The sequence below is a fragment of the Acanthopagrus latus genome, chromosome 4, assembly GCF_904848185.1.
Source record: "Acanthopagrus latus isolate v.2019 chromosome 4, fAcaLat1.1, whole genome shotgun sequence".
Taxonomy (NCBI): Eukaryota; Metazoa; Chordata; class Actinopteri; order Spariformes; family Sparidae; genus Acanthopagrus; species Acanthopagrus latus.
Window position 1 is genome coordinate 7,259,657 of NC_051042.1, and position 17,000 is coordinate 7,276,656.

General features: G+C 41.8%; 1 protein-coding gene and 1 long non-coding RNA gene across 3 annotated transcripts in view; one reads left to right on the forward strand and one right to left on the reverse strand.

Annotated features, from left to right (window-relative positions):
- The window catches only part of kcna4 (potassium voltage-gated channel, shaker-related subfamily, member 4), an 89,994-nt gene that overhangs the window by 45,837 nt on the left and 27,157 nt on the right, over positions 1–17,000 (reverse strand). The gene's annotated exons all lie outside the window — the stretch shown is intronic.
- LOC119017926 lies at positions 2,976–4,139 on the forward strand. Its single transcript, XR_005074599.1, has 4 exons — positions 2,976–3,119; positions 3,213–3,269; positions 3,710–3,781; positions 3,885–4,139. It is a non-coding gene; the product is annotated as an uncharacterized LOC119017926 (long non-coding RNA).

Sequence of the window (17,000 nt, forward strand, 5' to 3'; positions counted from 1 at the left end):
GTTCAAAAATGAAATCTCAGGGTACCATTGGGAAAACACATCTATTTAAAATCCAGGACGTGGTTGAAGAGGCCATGCATGGACAGCCCAGATTTGATGTTGTCTGGGATAATGTTAGTTTCCATCAGGCTGCTCTGGTCCAGAACTGGTTCACCAACCATGATCAATTCAAAGTTATGTACTTGCCCCCTTACTCGCCATTTCTAAATCCTATAGAGGAATTTTTTTCTGCTTGGAGATGGCGCATATATGACCGCCAACCACATGCCTCTTCTGCAGGCAATGGAACAGGCCTGCGGAGACACTGAGGTATGGTCAATCCAGGGATGGATTCGGCACAGAAGGGGATATTTTCCCCCATGCTTAGCGAGAGAAGACATTGCTTGTAATGTTGATGAGATCCTGTGGCCAGACCCCAACAGACGGCAGGATCCATAAACCCACTTGTGCACAATTGTGTTTTTCTGTGTTTACAGTAGTGTGTTTTTCATTTTATTTTTGTTTTATTTTTGCTTTAACTGAATTTACTGTACTGTAAAATCCACTACTGTAATGTAATGATTTTGAATTGAGTATCTCATTTTGTGGTTGTTGTGAAAACATGCCTTCTGTGGGACTGAATAAAAACAGTGAAAATGAAAGACTGCAGTGTTTTATATAAAGTAGACTAGTGTGTTGCTGCTGGTCTGAAAGTGCATTCATATGATGCAAGTGGGTATCATTTTGTCATCAGGGTGACATTTTGACCAAGGACTGTTTCGTTTTGATAGCAGAGTTTCAATTTGACACATGAGCCAAGTTTAGCAAAACGCGTTCAAGCAACAGGCAAAAACTGTATGAAATGACAAGTTAATAGGGATTGGTATTGTTAAGATTTGAATGGTGTGACTACTTTTATTGATACATCTTATCGATCTGCTACTTGGTTCTGTGGATATATTTTAAGAGTCTCATGGTGATTAATATCTCTTTTTTGGTATTATAGTTGTTCTCGATTGTTTACACACATTTTCTGAAAGCATGCCTCATACTCTCAGAACTCTACACACAAATCAAAAATCACACACACACACAGACAGCTCATACATGACTGTGTTGTAAAATATTTGAGAATATTGTTTTTATACTCAGGACACACAAATACATGGTAGCAAATATATTTTATCCACCTTGTGTTGGTAATCTTTCAGTTCTGCAATACAAATAGTAAAATACAGCAAATACTGTGTAGGAATACAAATTAGGAATACATTTCCCAAATACTTGAAACATACTTTATTTTTACAGTCAACAGAACAGTCCACAGGCAATACTGTACCACTGTACTCACTGAGTACTGTATTGATATGCAGTACTGCAATTTTCTAGTGAGAGTAGATTTCTTACCTATTCTCATTACTCTCACTCCTCTGGCTCTGCCTCTGTTTCCAATGTTGGCACCCATTGCTCCAAAACAGAAGAGCTCACCTGCTGGCCTTTTATGCTAAAGCTCTGATTGCTAATTGTAAAACTGTGTGACAGGTGTTTGCCTATGTGATGAGTCAGTGTGCATAGTAGGGCAATTGACTTTAGAATTTTGAATGACATTGTGCTCCTTGTGAAAACAAGAGATTTTCTCCATGAAAATTGTGCCAAATGCAGAGAATTGTGTGTAGTGTTTTGAAAAAAGTGTGTTTTAGAACTGCAATTTGAGTGTAAAGCAGGAATTGTGCTTATAGTTTAGCAGAATTGGTTCAGGGGGTTGGTGCATGAGTTACATTTTGTGGTCATTGTGTCTCAAGTACCAGTTTGTGTGTGTAAACAATCGAGAAAAACTGTAATTATGAATTCATGAATGGCCCAAATGTGCATGTATGCTCTTTTGATTAGACCCTGACAAAAAACAATGTTGTGGTTTGGTACTTCATATGCTTGATTAGCCTAGTAACTCAGCAATGAACTGACACTGAAATGTTATTGGGAGCCTGTGTGTACTTTGATGAGGTGTGTGTAAAGACATATTCATGTTACCGTGTGGCATCAAGCATTGTCCACATCAACTTCAGTAAAGTGTAACTGGACTTTTAAGCAGTTGTGTTTCTCCAACATTGTCACTGAGAGCAGAGTCTGTGTGTGTGTGTGCCTGTCTGTGTGTGTGTGGGTGTGTGCCTGTGTGTGTGTGTGTGTGGGTGGGTGGATGTGTGTGTGTCTGTGTGTGTGTGAGAGACAGGCAGAGAGAGCTGCCTCCATCCTTCATAAATGCGACACACAGAGATATCTTGTGGATTCAGAACGGTGAAAATGCATCATAGACGAATGTCTTTATTTCTCTAATATCGTGAGAGCTTATAAACATTACGCTCTTTAATAATTTAGACCCAGGGCCCATTTAGTGCTGGTTTCAGTACCCGATAGCAAAAGACATTAATTCAATGCTGGATTTTGGTAAGACTGGTTATTTTTGGTTGAGGTTGAAAATTCTATGTTGATGCAATGTTTAATCACAGTTAACATTTTAACTTTTGAATAACTGTTGTTGAATCAGTGTAGTATAAATGATGATTTTTCAATGTTGAAATGCCCTACAATTAAGCAACATCGTTTCAATAGCCACATTCACACAGGCTTTAGTACACCAATTCCGTCTCAGAATGAATCTATTGGAGGCGGCGAGGGGTGAAATTTCACTCCGGCCCTGATCCGCCTATGGATGTAGAATTGGGGCTGTATTATTGGAAAACCGAACCAGTGTGAATGGTGTGGCTGCAGGTTTTTGTTCCAACCAGTCAAGAGCACACAGTTTGAGCAATTAAGTTTCTGAAGACTGAGATAAGTTGATTAAATGATTCAGGTCTGGTGTGCTGCTGCTTGGTGTGAATGGTGTGGCTGCAGGTTTTTGTCCCAACCAGTCAAGAGCACACAGTTTGAACAATTAAGTTTCTGAAGACTGAGATAAGTTGATTAAATGATTCAGGTCTGGTGTGCTGCTGCTTGGTTGAAGAGGAAACTTGCAGCCACACCAGCCCTTTATGAAATAGTTGGACATGCCTGCTTTAAAGCCACTGTGCTCTTATGTTCAGTTCATATTGAACTGGGGTCCTATTTGTAATGTTTGTGTCCCCTGGATTTTCAGGGCAAAGGTAGCCAGACAATTCATTAAGATGTTTGTTCATGTTGAATGTGGTTTTATTTCTGAAGGACAATTGCCATGTTTTTTTCCCCTGGATTTTCAGGGCAAATAGATAATTCTCCAGCTAAGCCAGACAGGAAATCTGATGAAAGATGAAAAGGTATGTGCTAAAAAAAAGTACAAAAGCATAATTGCTTTTGAAGATTTAAAAAAATAACTTACTGAATAATGGTCTGTTTTGTTAGGGTTTTTTCTGTTCATAGAGCATGCAGTAAAGCAACTGTTGTCAACCTTGGTTTCTTAAAAACAATTCAAATAATCTAATGGGTTTTTTGATGAGGCATATTAAAAACATACAAGTTTAACTGCCACGAATATTATTAATGTAATTATTTAATGATTTGTTATATATTTTATTTTTGTACTGTTTATTGTCATGGATAATAATTTTTATTTGTCTAAGAATGAACTTATTTTCAACCTGAGTTGCAAGTGGGACGAATTTGATTGCAACGTGTCGCTCAGGAAGAAAAGAGTGAACAAGAAAGTTATGAAACAGGAGAAGAGTGCAAGCCTTCAAAAATAAGTTTGAACCTTAAGTTTGCAGAGATATTTACTGCTCAAGATTTCTGAAGTGGACTCATTCCCTCTCGGTTGTGTGCAGCCAGCAAGGTATGTTTGTTTCTGTCACGCTGTATCGAGCATATGTGTTTATATTCTGTATTTCTGTCACATACAAATTTTGTCTTAAAATTATATGCTATGTATTTAATAGTTCAACGTTGACTTATGGTGGTTCACAACAAAGGAGAAGAATAAAGTCATCTGTAACTGAAGAATCATGGTCCCGTGTATTTCCTGGAGGGAGTGACACAAAGGAAGGTTGAAAAGTGTTGAAATGACCTTTAAAAATAACCTTGTTTCAATGTATAATGCAATGCATAGATAAATCAATGTTGATTTAATTCTACATTCTTTCAATGCTGATCATATAATAGTTGAATAAAGGTTGAGTCATTGTCAGAATTGATGGGAAATTCAGCGTTATTTCAATGTTGATCATAGTGAGCACTTTCAATGTATATTTCAGTATCTGACATCAATGTTGATTCAATCCAACCTTATTTCAATGTTGATTGTCATGTTGTTGATTACAATTTTCAGCCTGACAATATCCTAATGTTGATTCAATCAAATTTTGCTATCTGGGTAACCATCCTAAGGATTGAGGGAAAAAAATGGCAGAATTTAGGTCATTTAAAAGCCTAGAAAATACATTACTGTGAAGACACAGTTAAACCTGCAATAGAAGCAGAGAGAAAAGTCTGCATATAATATTGACATGTTTTTTCTTTCTCACTCTTCCTCTCCATGTGGCATCTACTGCTGAATAGCTGCTGAAACTGTGTAGATCAAGACAACAGGACAAGCACAGCATTTAAATAGACATGGTGTAATATTCACAGTATAATGCATAATTCAGCCCTACACTGTGGATTAAACCCTGCTCCCCAGCTGTTACAGAGAGCCACTTGAAAACAGCATGTAGCACGACAGCCAGGACCCTGAACTGTTAGCGATACCACAACGCTCCTTTCTGCTGTTCTGTGCAGCTGATTTCTCTCCTTAATGTGCAGCAGATTGAGTCACATAGGGATCACTCTATATTTTTTGATTTTTTTTCAAGCCTTCCTGTTTGCCAGTGCTCTGTTTGGAAAAACTCTACACTCATAAACACACACACACACACACACACATTTTCCAAACTGAGAATAAGACATTGGGAAAAAAGCAAAGCATTACAAAAAGTGCAAATGTTCACACACACAATTTTTTTTTATAACACACTTACCAAACTCAAACACATGTCCACACAGGAGAGCACAAACACACACTGTTGAGGATAGTGTTTTCCATAGACGAATAGCCTCTATCAGAGATTCCAGTCCTTGTTGCCATGGCAATGATTACATTTAGCACAAACAGAGGTTTCTTTCTTATGACTTATGGTGCCCTCCACCCCATCCACCGGGAGAGTGTGTTTTCAACATAATGCATGGGAATGCAACCCAGGAACAACACTACATGGAGCCAATTGATCAAGTGTGACACACGCGGAGAGCCTGGTATGCGTAGGAGACAACAATGGACCAAAAGGGAAAAAAGAGAAACAAAAAGTACAAACACTGCTAACACTGAGCAGCTTCTCACACTGGCAGTGTCGTCTGAAGACATCATACCTATCACTCACATCTGAAGAGTCATGAGAAGACACTTCAATTATCCAAATCTGCACTGAAAAAAGTGAAACTACTGTGTCATTCCTTAAAAGTGTATTTTTAAATTGGTCTAATGAAAAATGATGGGTTCATTTTGAAACCTGATGTTTTCAGTTTGCTTCAAAGCAAATGTCACTACCTGTGGATAAAATTAAAAGAAACACTTCTACTCAAATGGTATTTTGACTTCAAACCAAACGTTTTCCTGTCACGTGACCATGTGACGTTACGTCAGACCGCTCTTTTCGACGTTGAAGTCCGCCATTGTTGTTTCCTCGCATCAAGTGCGAACCGCAAGAGTGGCAGGGTTCTCCCAGACAGTGGAACAATGGCGCTGCGCCCCTATACTGCTAGTTCAGTGCCACTATACTCATTTTCAATGTTAGCTGCTTTATAGCAGGTGTTTGTGGGCTGCCGCTGTCTTCTCTTAGTGAACAACAAGTGTCTGACGAGGTCCGACGCCACAAAGCCAAGCTACTAACAAGACAGTGCCATTTTATGAACTACGGGAGCCCATGAGGAGCGATCGCCACCCCGCTGATGGTGAGGAGCGCCGGAGGAGCCCAATGAGGAGCGATTACCCCCCGGCTGACCGTGCGCCACTACACTATACATTTCTGGGGAGAACGCTGAGTGGACTGTATGTCCTGTGTGGAAACTCGTTTAAACAAGTTAAGAATTTTATGTGTTATGCAAATACTAGCTAAAGTAGGTCAGATGCGGAAACATTAGGAACTACTATGGGTTTATCTATCACTGAAGATACACAAGTATGGAATTTATTGAGATGCGACACAATAAACACAGTTTAAGTACAACAGAAATGGTACTTACTTTTCTTTATTCAACTGAAACTCAAGAGTGTCACAAGAGCATCCTTCCAAAGGAAAATATCTAAAATCACAGGCAGAAACTATGAGTAACTATCCGCTACAAGTTTACTACAGCTGAGAGAAAAAGTCTTTTGGCCGTCTGCTGTATGATTAAATCACTTCCTGCTACACAAAGGGGAGACAGACTTGTGTGCGTACATACAGAGTAGCCTTTTATCCAATAAATTTCTTGTCTTTTGTCAGGTTGGTGAGAAGGATGACGCCGAAAGAGAGCTTCAGCAGTGCACAATGTTTGTCATCAGAGAGGAGGAGGATCCACAGAGTGTGCAGTCTGAGTGTCAAGCTCTAAATATGGGGTTGCTCAAAGAAAGACATTTGGATACATCATGTTGATCTTGAGCTTGTGTTCAAATACATCCCAGGATAATGTTAAAAATGCTGTTTTTTCTCTTATTTATAATGACCCCTGATATTCTCTGTTAACAGAATTCTTCGTGTTGTGGTGCTGATATTAACATTGAAAATGTGAATGATGCTAAATTCAGAATGACCAACAAGAGCACTAGTAATGGTTCCTTTTTTTTTCTTGAACTGCCTTTGTTCATAATTGCATCCATAGCAACAGTGTGTTTCCTTGGTTTATTTATTTATTTTTTTTGGCTTCCTTGCATTTATAATGGTTCAAAATAATGATATTCATATGTTTTTGCCAAAGGATAACAAAGATTTGATGGACTGTTAGAAAGTCTGTTTTTATACTTACTGGCTGTTCCGTTGCATCTCAAGCTTTGAAGAAGAGTACAACCAGTTATACATGTTAAGATGTGCATGTAAATGGATGTGTTTCATAAGGTTTAAAAAGTAACATGTTGAAAAGACCAAATTTATTTTATTTTACACACAAGTTTCATTTTTTATGTGTAAACCACATACTTTCCTGGCTCCTGATAGCGAGTTTGAGGTGATGCCTATTTCAAAGTCATCGAAAATAAATGGTCTTTTGAAGAGAATTTTCCTGTTTTTTAAGTTTTCTCTTAAGCGAATCAGTTCAGTGAATTCTAGTCCTATATTATGGGGAATGAATGTTGTTTATGGTGATATATCAGTTTTTAAAAAGGCAAAAAATATCATTGTATATGTAATTAAGAAATACTTTGGCTTGTGACTAAAGAAAATGTATTGATTATGGTATAGTTAAAAAAATACTATGTACTGAATCAGAAATTTAACTTGAGAAAATTGTGTGTAACAGAATTACAGCAATTCAATTAGTTTATTCCAAAGTAAAATTTATAATTGGATGTAATGGTAAATACAAGGTTTTCCCAAACTAAAAAATAAGCTGTAAAAAAAGCAAAAAAAAAAAATATTTTATGGTCTTTGGAATGAATAATGTTTTTACTTTGAATGAAAGCAATTCTTTTGCTTTGTCTTAAAATACAAAATGTATTTACATTAAATCAAACTGTACGTTTTCAACCGGATCATGAATTTAATTTGGGAAAAACTAATATATTTAGGTGTAACAAATTACAGTAATTTTTCTAAGTTGATCCATAGTATCACTTTTTTCAGTGTGCTAAAATCTAATTAATTTCTCAAAGCCAGTAATACAAATGGACAAAGGTGACAGACAAAAAGACAGATAGACAACAGCACATCAGATGGGATCCTGAAAAAACCTGGTTTGACACCAAGTGACGTATCCAGCACTAGCATTCTACAGTCATTCATCATTGTAATTGTTTGCATTGATTCCAACACAGGAATCTATTACTTAAACTGGACTTAAACTGGACCATAATCCCTAAAAACAAATCCTGCATCAGTCTTGTGCCTGATTTTGTTCTCATCAGCTTGCAAATTGCTTGATTATTGACTTATTTCAATCTAAATCGTGATCTTTTCCTGAACCTGCCCTGGTTGCTGCCAAGCTAAACAAGCCTGGACAAAAAACTAAAAATTAATCTTCATAGTACCTGAAAACAATACAGGTAAAACATGAATAAAAACCTCTGACAATATCAGGAAACAAACTCCGGTTACCAACATGATATTCATGTGCTAGATTCATTCAGTCTTTAGTCTTTGTCTGTCTATATACGATATCACCTGACTAGCAGAAAGCTTCTCATCTAACCACCCAATTGGTCTTACAAGTCAGATTATCACTTTCCAGGCACATAACTGTGAAGTCAAATATATATATTATTAGAAAACAACGTCCACTCAGCAAGGTCATGGAGGAAGCACAGCTACACCCTACACAACCACGCCCATCCGGCTGAAGGTTTATCATCTCTCCAGCAATAAGCAACACGATAACTTACGCTGCCTCTGATAGGCTTTTTTTTCTTTCTTTTTTTTTTTAAATGCTGCTTTCAATCAAAACAACACAACAAAACTTAACCTCCTGGAAATATCTAAAGTGTTAGGAGTTCTATGCATTTTTGAACTACTGTATACTTTAAAGGATTAGCTTGGATGACAATCAATGAAGAACCAAGGCAATGTCCTGCTGTGGACAGGGGCAGCAGCAAAACACAGTTATATCAGAAATATCAGTTTAACTGTACACACTACATTACAGACATTATACCTGGTAAAACATGATATCATGTAGCAGGTGCATTTCTTAAGTTATATACTGTAGAACTAACATGGTGTGTAAAGTGGTGGTGTATCATTTATAGGTGCTTGTTTCACTTTCCAAACACTGAGTCCTAGTGTTACAGAACTGGAATGAAAATACCTTCCCTTTTAATGATTTTGTGTATAATGCATTTTGCTAGCATTTTGTACATAATTGTGCTCAATGCAGCAGCCACCGCTTGAGTTAACAAGCAGAAGCAATGTGGAGTCTTTCAGAAACAAATCCTGTCCATGGCACAGCAGGAAATGCTGCACCTATTTTTAACCACAAACATGCAGTTTTTCAGCTGGGACACATGGGAGGGCTCCAATTAGCTAACAGGAAACCCAGAGAGGAAACACTGAGATAACTAATAACATGTCTTTCCCCACATGCTGACACACTGCACCACAGTGAAAAAAAACACAAGAAAGATTTCATTATGGGAGGAAGAATTCAATATGGATCATGAGAGGGTTTAGTAATGAAAATAAACACTTCATATTTTTATATGTAACAACAGACATCATGTCTTGATGATGGAAGCAGTCACATGAGTTTATAGGACAGCTGAGTCCTTTGCTGCCCTTTTAAACAACCTGACAGCTGAAAAATCATTTATTTATCTTCAAGTCTTTTCTTGAAGACTTCTTCCTTCATTCATTGTGTGCCTCATCCCTTTCTGACCCATTCATTCCTTTGTCTGTCTTTCTCATTTATACTGACACTTTTCATTCATTTTTACATTCACTCTCATTCATTCATTGCCTTTTCTCTTTCATTTAAAGAAAATATCTTTCTTGATCCATACACATATGTATTCTTATTTCCCCATTGATTAATTCACTGGCTGATGCCATGTTATGTCATGTCATTGTCCGTAGCCGCCTATCCCTTTCCATGGGGTCACGGGTTGCTGCTGGAGCCAATCCCAGCCTTGTCTCAGGGCGAGAGCAGGGTACTCCCTGGACAAGTCGCCAGCTCATCTCACTGATGAGTAGTGTATCTCGCTCAATGACACTTCGACATGCAGCTCAGCTCAGCTCAGCCCTGCCCTGAGCCGGGATTTGAACCAGTGACCTTCCGATCACTAGTCTACCTGCTCTACCTGCTGAGCTACAGCCACCCCTCACTGGCTAATGTTTGAATACAAAGTCATTCATTGATTCACTTGTGATCTTGTTTTTATTCTTTTCCATACAGATATAATTCATTCATTCATACAGTCATTCTTCAGCTCTCTTAATTGTGTCATGCAGTCAATTAGATATTCATTGATTTGAGTATTAATTATTACGTCCTTACATACATAGACTAACTTACCATACCCTCATTCATTCATTCATTCATTATTACCTTCTTCCTTTTATACACTGATCGTTATCATCCATTCATTCATTCTTCAGTTCCTTTAGTGATTAACTCATCAGTTATTAATTTATATATTCTTTACTCAAGTTTATTTATCAATAATAACATTTAGTCAGACAGGCACATTGACAATTCCTACTGATTGATTTATAACTTTTTTCATTTTCACTCACTCACTCACTCACTCACTCACTCACTCACTCACTCACTCACTCTTTCTGCCCTCTCATGGTTGTTGACTACATCAGTGACAGCAGCTGAGACAGTTTCTGGACCTAACCTCTGAACCTAACTTATATACCTAACTTATATACCTAATTTCTGAACCTAACTTCTAGACCTAACTTCTATACCTAACTTCTGGACCTAACTTCTGAACCTAACTTCTAGACCTAACTTCTGGACCTAACTTCTGGACCTAACTTCTAGACCTAACTTCTGAACCTAACTTTTGAACCTAACTTCTGGACCTAACACCTGAACCTAACTTCTGGACCTAACTTCTATACCTAACTTCTAAGCTTAACCTCTGAACCGAACTTCTGAACCGAACTTCTAGATCTAACTTCTAGACCTAACTTGTATACCTAACTTCTGGACCTAACTTCTGTACCTAATTTCTGGACCTAACTTCTGGACCCAACTTCTAGACGTTACTTCTGTACCTAGCTTCTGGACCCAACTTCTAGACCTAACTTCTGGACCTAACTTCAGGGCTCTCTGAATGTGTTTGACCATTGCACAAAGACTTCATCTAGATAAATAGCTACAACATGAGGAGCCTGATTTGCTAAGCCTCCATTTATAACCTACTGTGTGAGCGCACCTTTGGGGTCAATCCAGTATGCACTTTATTCTTCCTTATTTACTTTACTGCTGCAAGCAAATCCACAATCCATCACTTTAAACGCATTCAACATAAATGAGTTTGATGTTAAATGTCACAATCATTAAAGGTGGGGTAAGATAGCCAAGTGTTTTAATTAACAAGAATGATCTGAAGAAAAGATTAAAGTGAAGGCAGGATATTATCTGCACTGATGGCACTGATTGAAGTAATCCTCAGTTTAAAGTGAGGCTCATGTGCAATTAAATGAAACCTAAGAGTATGCCACCAAATCTCTCACTCTGCTTTAATTGTTCTGTGTGATGATCTGTTATCTGTTTCTTAACTGTTGAGAAAACAATCCACTCATCAGTGAGTTTCATTCGGTCTCAGTCTGATGAATAATTTTGAGACATTCTCTGTTTTTCTGTACACAAGATCATGTGTGCAGAGGATCTCTAGCCCACACAAAAAGATACTGTGGCTGCAGGAAAAATCAACAAATCAAAACATTTGCTGGTAAAAATTAAATGGAATTTTCCATCAGGGCTGTGGCAGCAGCTGAAATCTGCAAGCGGCGGAGTCTAACGTCTAATGAGGAGGCAGAAAACCATGGCTGTATAAAACCAGAAGTTGGCTGGAAGGAGAAAGGATTTACTGTTAGTGGCCTTAAAAGTAAAACAAAAATCCTAAAAGAGGACGTTGTGGTTTTTCTGCATAATCCAACAGACGTCAGTGAAAGCCTTCCAAAATAGCAGTGTGGATCTAGCCCAAGGAAAATGAAACTGCTGAGTCCCTTGAACATAAAGATGTTTTTCACCCTTGGAGGAACGAGTGAAGCCAAAAAGTGGTAGCAGTTGTCCGCTGGGAGAATCTTTTCCACATCCAGTTTTTAATACCACCTCAGAGCATTTAGAAAATCAACCACCAAATATGAAAACATAACTCTTTACAAAAGCAGTCCTGTCTTGGCAGTGTGCTTCATCATTAACTGATATCTGATCCATAAAAGATTAACCAAATATGATTTAAGTGACAGAAAACAATTCTTAGCCTTTCTACGTCCTTTTCATAATATGAAAGACCACAGCTATTCACCTAAAGCCAGAAGAGTGGGATTCTGTATACATTTAAAAGTCTCATACATTTAAAAATGACTTTATCCATGTATGCTAATACAGTGCCCACTAAACTTAACTCCTAGGTTATGAATTTACATATATCAGCTCAGAAACTAGAAATTAACCACAGCTCTCAGCTCGTAGGAAGCCAAATTGGAAAGGCACAGAGAGAGATGAGGAGCAGAAATGCCAGGTAACAAATTATCTGAATGAGAGGTAAAGGAGCATCAATAAATTAAAACCGACCTACTGCAGTAAATGAAATCAAATGGAAACAGTAAATGTGGGAGGTTGTGTTGTGTGTAGGAGTGTGTGTGTGTGTGTGTGTGTGTGTGTGTGTGTGTGTGTGCGTGCGTGTGTGTGTAGGAGGGAGGCTGCAGTGTGCCGCTGAGGGAAACAGTCGAGCAGCTACAGTTTACATTCAACACATAGAAGGCAAAGTTATTTGAGCACACGTGGCAGCTAAAGTGACATTTTAGCTGGTACCAAGGCGGCTGAGGCCCGGAGGTCGAGCCAGCGTATTGTTATTGTAAGGTTTGCTGGTTCGATTCCCCTAGTCTGCAGGTCAAAGTGTCCATGGGCAAGATACTGAACCCAAGCTGCTCCTGATGTGCTGGTCAGCACCTTGCATGGCAGCCACCACCATCAGTGTGTGAATATATGTATGAGAGACGTGCACAGATATTTTGAAAATCAGTGGGTCAGTTCAAGCATGGTAACATGGTACAACATGGGACCAGACATGTCCACATGCTTCATGTATTTTCATACAGTATCAAACAGTGTCTTGAGCATGTATCTCCACTCTACAGCACTTGCAGGATTTGACTACCTCATCTGGACATAAAACTGATCAGATGACAGATATAGAGTGGGACATTCCACTCATATCACTGGTTTGCACAATCAGCATTAATCTTGGTTATATTAGCTGGTTCTTAACTCCTCCTTGAACCGGCACCTTATCGTGGTGGAGGAGTTTGAGCACCTGAATGACCCTAGGAGCTATGTTGTCCCTGGCTTAATGCTCCTGGTAGGGTCTCCCAAGGCAAACAGGTCCGGTGTGATTTGGGTGGCGGTCGTGGGCGGGGCGACCCAATCCCCGGATGGTGACTCTAGCCATGGGGACATGGAATGTCACCTCACTGGGGGGTAAAGAGCCTGAGCTGGTGCGAGAGGTTGAGCGGTACCGACTAGAGATAGTCGGGCTCTCCTCTACGCACAGTCTGGGCTCTGGAACTGAACTCCTTGAGAGAGGCTGGACTCTCTTCTATTCTGGAGTTGCCCACGGTGAGAGGCAGCGAGCTGGTGTGGGCTTGCTTATAGCTCCTCGGCTCAGCCGCCATGTGTTGGAGTTTACCCCAGTGAACGAGAGGGTCGTTTCCCTGCGCCTCCGGGTCGGGGATAGGTCTCTCACTGTTGTTTCGGCTTATGGGCCAAACAGCAGTGTAGAGTACCCGGCCTTCTTGGAGTCCCTGGGAGGGGTACTGGAGAGTGCTCCAACCGGGGACTCCGTCATTCTTCTGGGGGACTTCAACGCTCACGTGGGCAGCGACAGTGTTACCTGGAGGGGTGTGATTGGGAGGAACGGCCTCCCCGATCTGAATCAGAGTGGTGTTTCGTTACTGGACTTCTGTGCTAGTCACAGTTTGTCCATAACGAACACCATGTTCAAGCATAAGGGTGTCCATATGTGCACATGGCACCAGGACACCCTAGGCCGGAGGTCAATGATCGACTTTGTGGTCGTGTCATCTGGCCTCTGGCCGTATGTCTTGGACACTCGGGTGAAGAGAGGGGCTGAGCTGTCAACTGATCACCATCTGGTGGTGAGTCGGATCCGTTGGCAGGGGAGGAAGCTGGACAGACCTGGCAGACCCAAACGTATTGTGAGGGTCTGCTGGGAACGTCTGGCAGAACCCTCTGTCAAAGAGGTCTTTAACTCCCACCTCCGGGAGAGCTTGGACCTGATCCTGAGGGAGGCTGGGGACATTGAGTCCGAATGGACCATGTTCTCCACTTCTATTGTTGACGCGGCTGTCCAGAGCTGTGGCCGTAGGGTCTCCGGTGCCTGTCGTGGCGGCAATCCCCAAACCCGGTGGTGGACTCCGGAAGTAGGGGATGCTGTCAAGCTGAAGAAGGAGTCCTACAGGGCCTGGTTGGCCCGGGGGACTCCTGAAGCAGCTGACGGGTACCGGCAGACCAGGCGAGCGGCAGCACGGGCAGTCGCGGAAGCAAAAACTCGGGTCTGGGAAAAGTTCGGAGAGGCCATGGAGGAGGACTATTGGTCAGCCTCGAGGAAATTCTGGCAAACCATCCGGCGCCTCAGGAGGGGGAAGCAGTTCTCCACCAACACTCTTTACAGTGGGGGTGGGGAGCTGTTGACCTCGACTGGGGATATTGTCGGGCGGTGGAAGGAATACTTCGAGGATCTCCTCAATCCCACTGATATGTCTTCCATAGAGGAAGCAGAGGCTGGGGACTCGGAGGTTGACTCATTCATCACGAAGCCGAAGTCACTGAGGTAGTCGGGAAGCTCCTCGGTGGCAAAGCACCGGGGGTGGATGAGATCCGCCCTGAGTACTTCAAGTCTCTGGATGTTGTAGGGCTGTCTTGGTTGACACGTCTCTGCAACATTGCATGGCAGTCGGGGACAGTGCCTCTGGACTGGCAGACCAGGAGGGTGTGTTCCAACTATCGGGGGGATCACACTCCTCAGCCTCCCTGGGAAAATCTATTCCAGGGTACTGGAGAGGAGAATTCGGCCAATAGTCGAACCTCGGATCCAGGAGGAACAATGCGGTTTTCGTCCAGGCCGCGGAAAACTGGACCAGCTCCATACCCTCTGCAGGTTGCTCGAGGGTTCATGGGAGTTTGCCCAACCAGTCCACATGTGTTTGTGGACTTGGAGAAGGCATTCGACCGTGTCCCTCATGGCATTCTGTGGGAGGTGCTCCGAGAGTACGGGGTCGTGGGCCCTCTGTTAAGGGCCGTGCGGTCCCTGTACGAGCAGAGCAGGAGCTTGGTTCGCATTGCCGGCAGTAAGTCAGACCTGTTCCCGGTGCATGTTGGACTCCGGCAGGGCTGCCCTTTGTCACCAGTTCTGTTCATTATTTTCATGGACAGAATTTCTAGGTGCAGCCACGGGCCAGAGGGGATCTGGTTCGGGAGCCACGGGATTTCATCTCTGCTTTTCACAGATGATGTGGTCTTGTTGGCTCCTTCGGGCCGGGACCTCCAGCATGTCCTGGGGCGGTTTGCAGCCGAGTGTGAAGCGGCTGGGATGAGAATCAGCACCTCCAAATCCGAGGCCATGGTTCTCGACCGGAAAAAGGTGGCTTGTCATCTCCGGGTTGGGGGAGAGCTACTGCCTCAGGTGGAGAAGTTTAAGTATCTTGGGCTCTTGTTCACGAGTGAGGGAAGGATGGAGTGTGAGATTGACAGGCGGATCGGTGCGGCGGCCGCAGTAATGCGGTCATTATACCGGTCTGTCGTGATGAAGACAGAGCTGAGTCGAAAGGCGAAGCTCTCGATTTACCGGTCAATCTATGTTCCTACCCTCATCTATGGTCATGAACTTTGGGTCATGACCGAAGGAATAAGATCCCGGATACAAGCGGCTGATATGAGTTTCCTCCGCAGGGTGGCAGGGCACTCCCTTAGAGATAGGGTGAGGAGCTCTGTCACCCGGGAGGAGCTCAGAGTAGAGCCGCTGCTCCTCCACATCAAGAGGAGCCAGTTGAGGTGGCTCGGGCATCTGTTTCGGATGCCCCCGGGGCGCCTTCCTCGGGAGGTGTTCCTGGCATGTCCCACTGGGAGGAGAACCCGGGGAAGACCCAGGACACGCTGGAGCGACTATGTCGCCCAGCTGGCCTGGGAACGCCTTGGGATCCTCCCAGAAGAGCTGGAGGAAGTGTCTGGGGTGAGGGAAGTCTGGGTGTCCCTGCTCAGACAGCTGCCCCCGCGACCCGGTACTGGATAAGCGGAAGAAGATGGATGGATGGATGGATATATTAGACAGCATACTGTCAAGACAACATCCTTACACCTAATTGCATTGGACTAGTACTACCAGTGGAACTGTAGTCGTTTGTAATATCCCAAGGATCTTGATTCCATGCAGATCTATTTAGCCAGACAGAGGTCCTGTGATAATATTAGTCCCATGCACATCCAGATGCTGGTGATTTGGGGTTGTATTTCTTTGAAAAACCCAATTTTCTGTTGTCAGACAACTGAACAATTATTAAATCTGATCGTGGCTCATAACATACTGAACAGCAATCAACAGCTGTTGCATAGTGATGCTTAAAAGGACCTACCAAGAGTTGCAGTATTTAGTTACAGCTACAGAGCATCTGTTACTTGATCTAAAGAGCTGCAATTGTATATTTATGCTTGTAACACAGGCAGAAAGTTTTTGTGTATGTGTTTCGTGTGTTGGTTGTTTCATGTGCTCTGAGGCAGGTTTCTGTGGTCAGCTGGAGGTCCTGTTCTTTACATACCTTCAGCTCATCTATGATCAAGCATCAGCTTAAAAACTGTCTGGTTGTCTCTACACACGCTATCGGATTGTTTCCACATTTGTTGTATCTATGGCTGAACCTCTCCATCTGTTTCTAGTGTGTTTTTGTACTTAGTTGCCAGGCTGCTGCCTTCTCAGATAACAACAAATAAGTTGGTGTCCACTTTTGGGTCCTGCTACAACCAAACCATAACAAGAACAAGTACAAGTAGGTTAGTACAAGTAAAATACACACTGCTTATCCTGTGCTAATGTACCACATGAAACACAACCTGAGATGGTCACTTCTAAATCATAACACAGT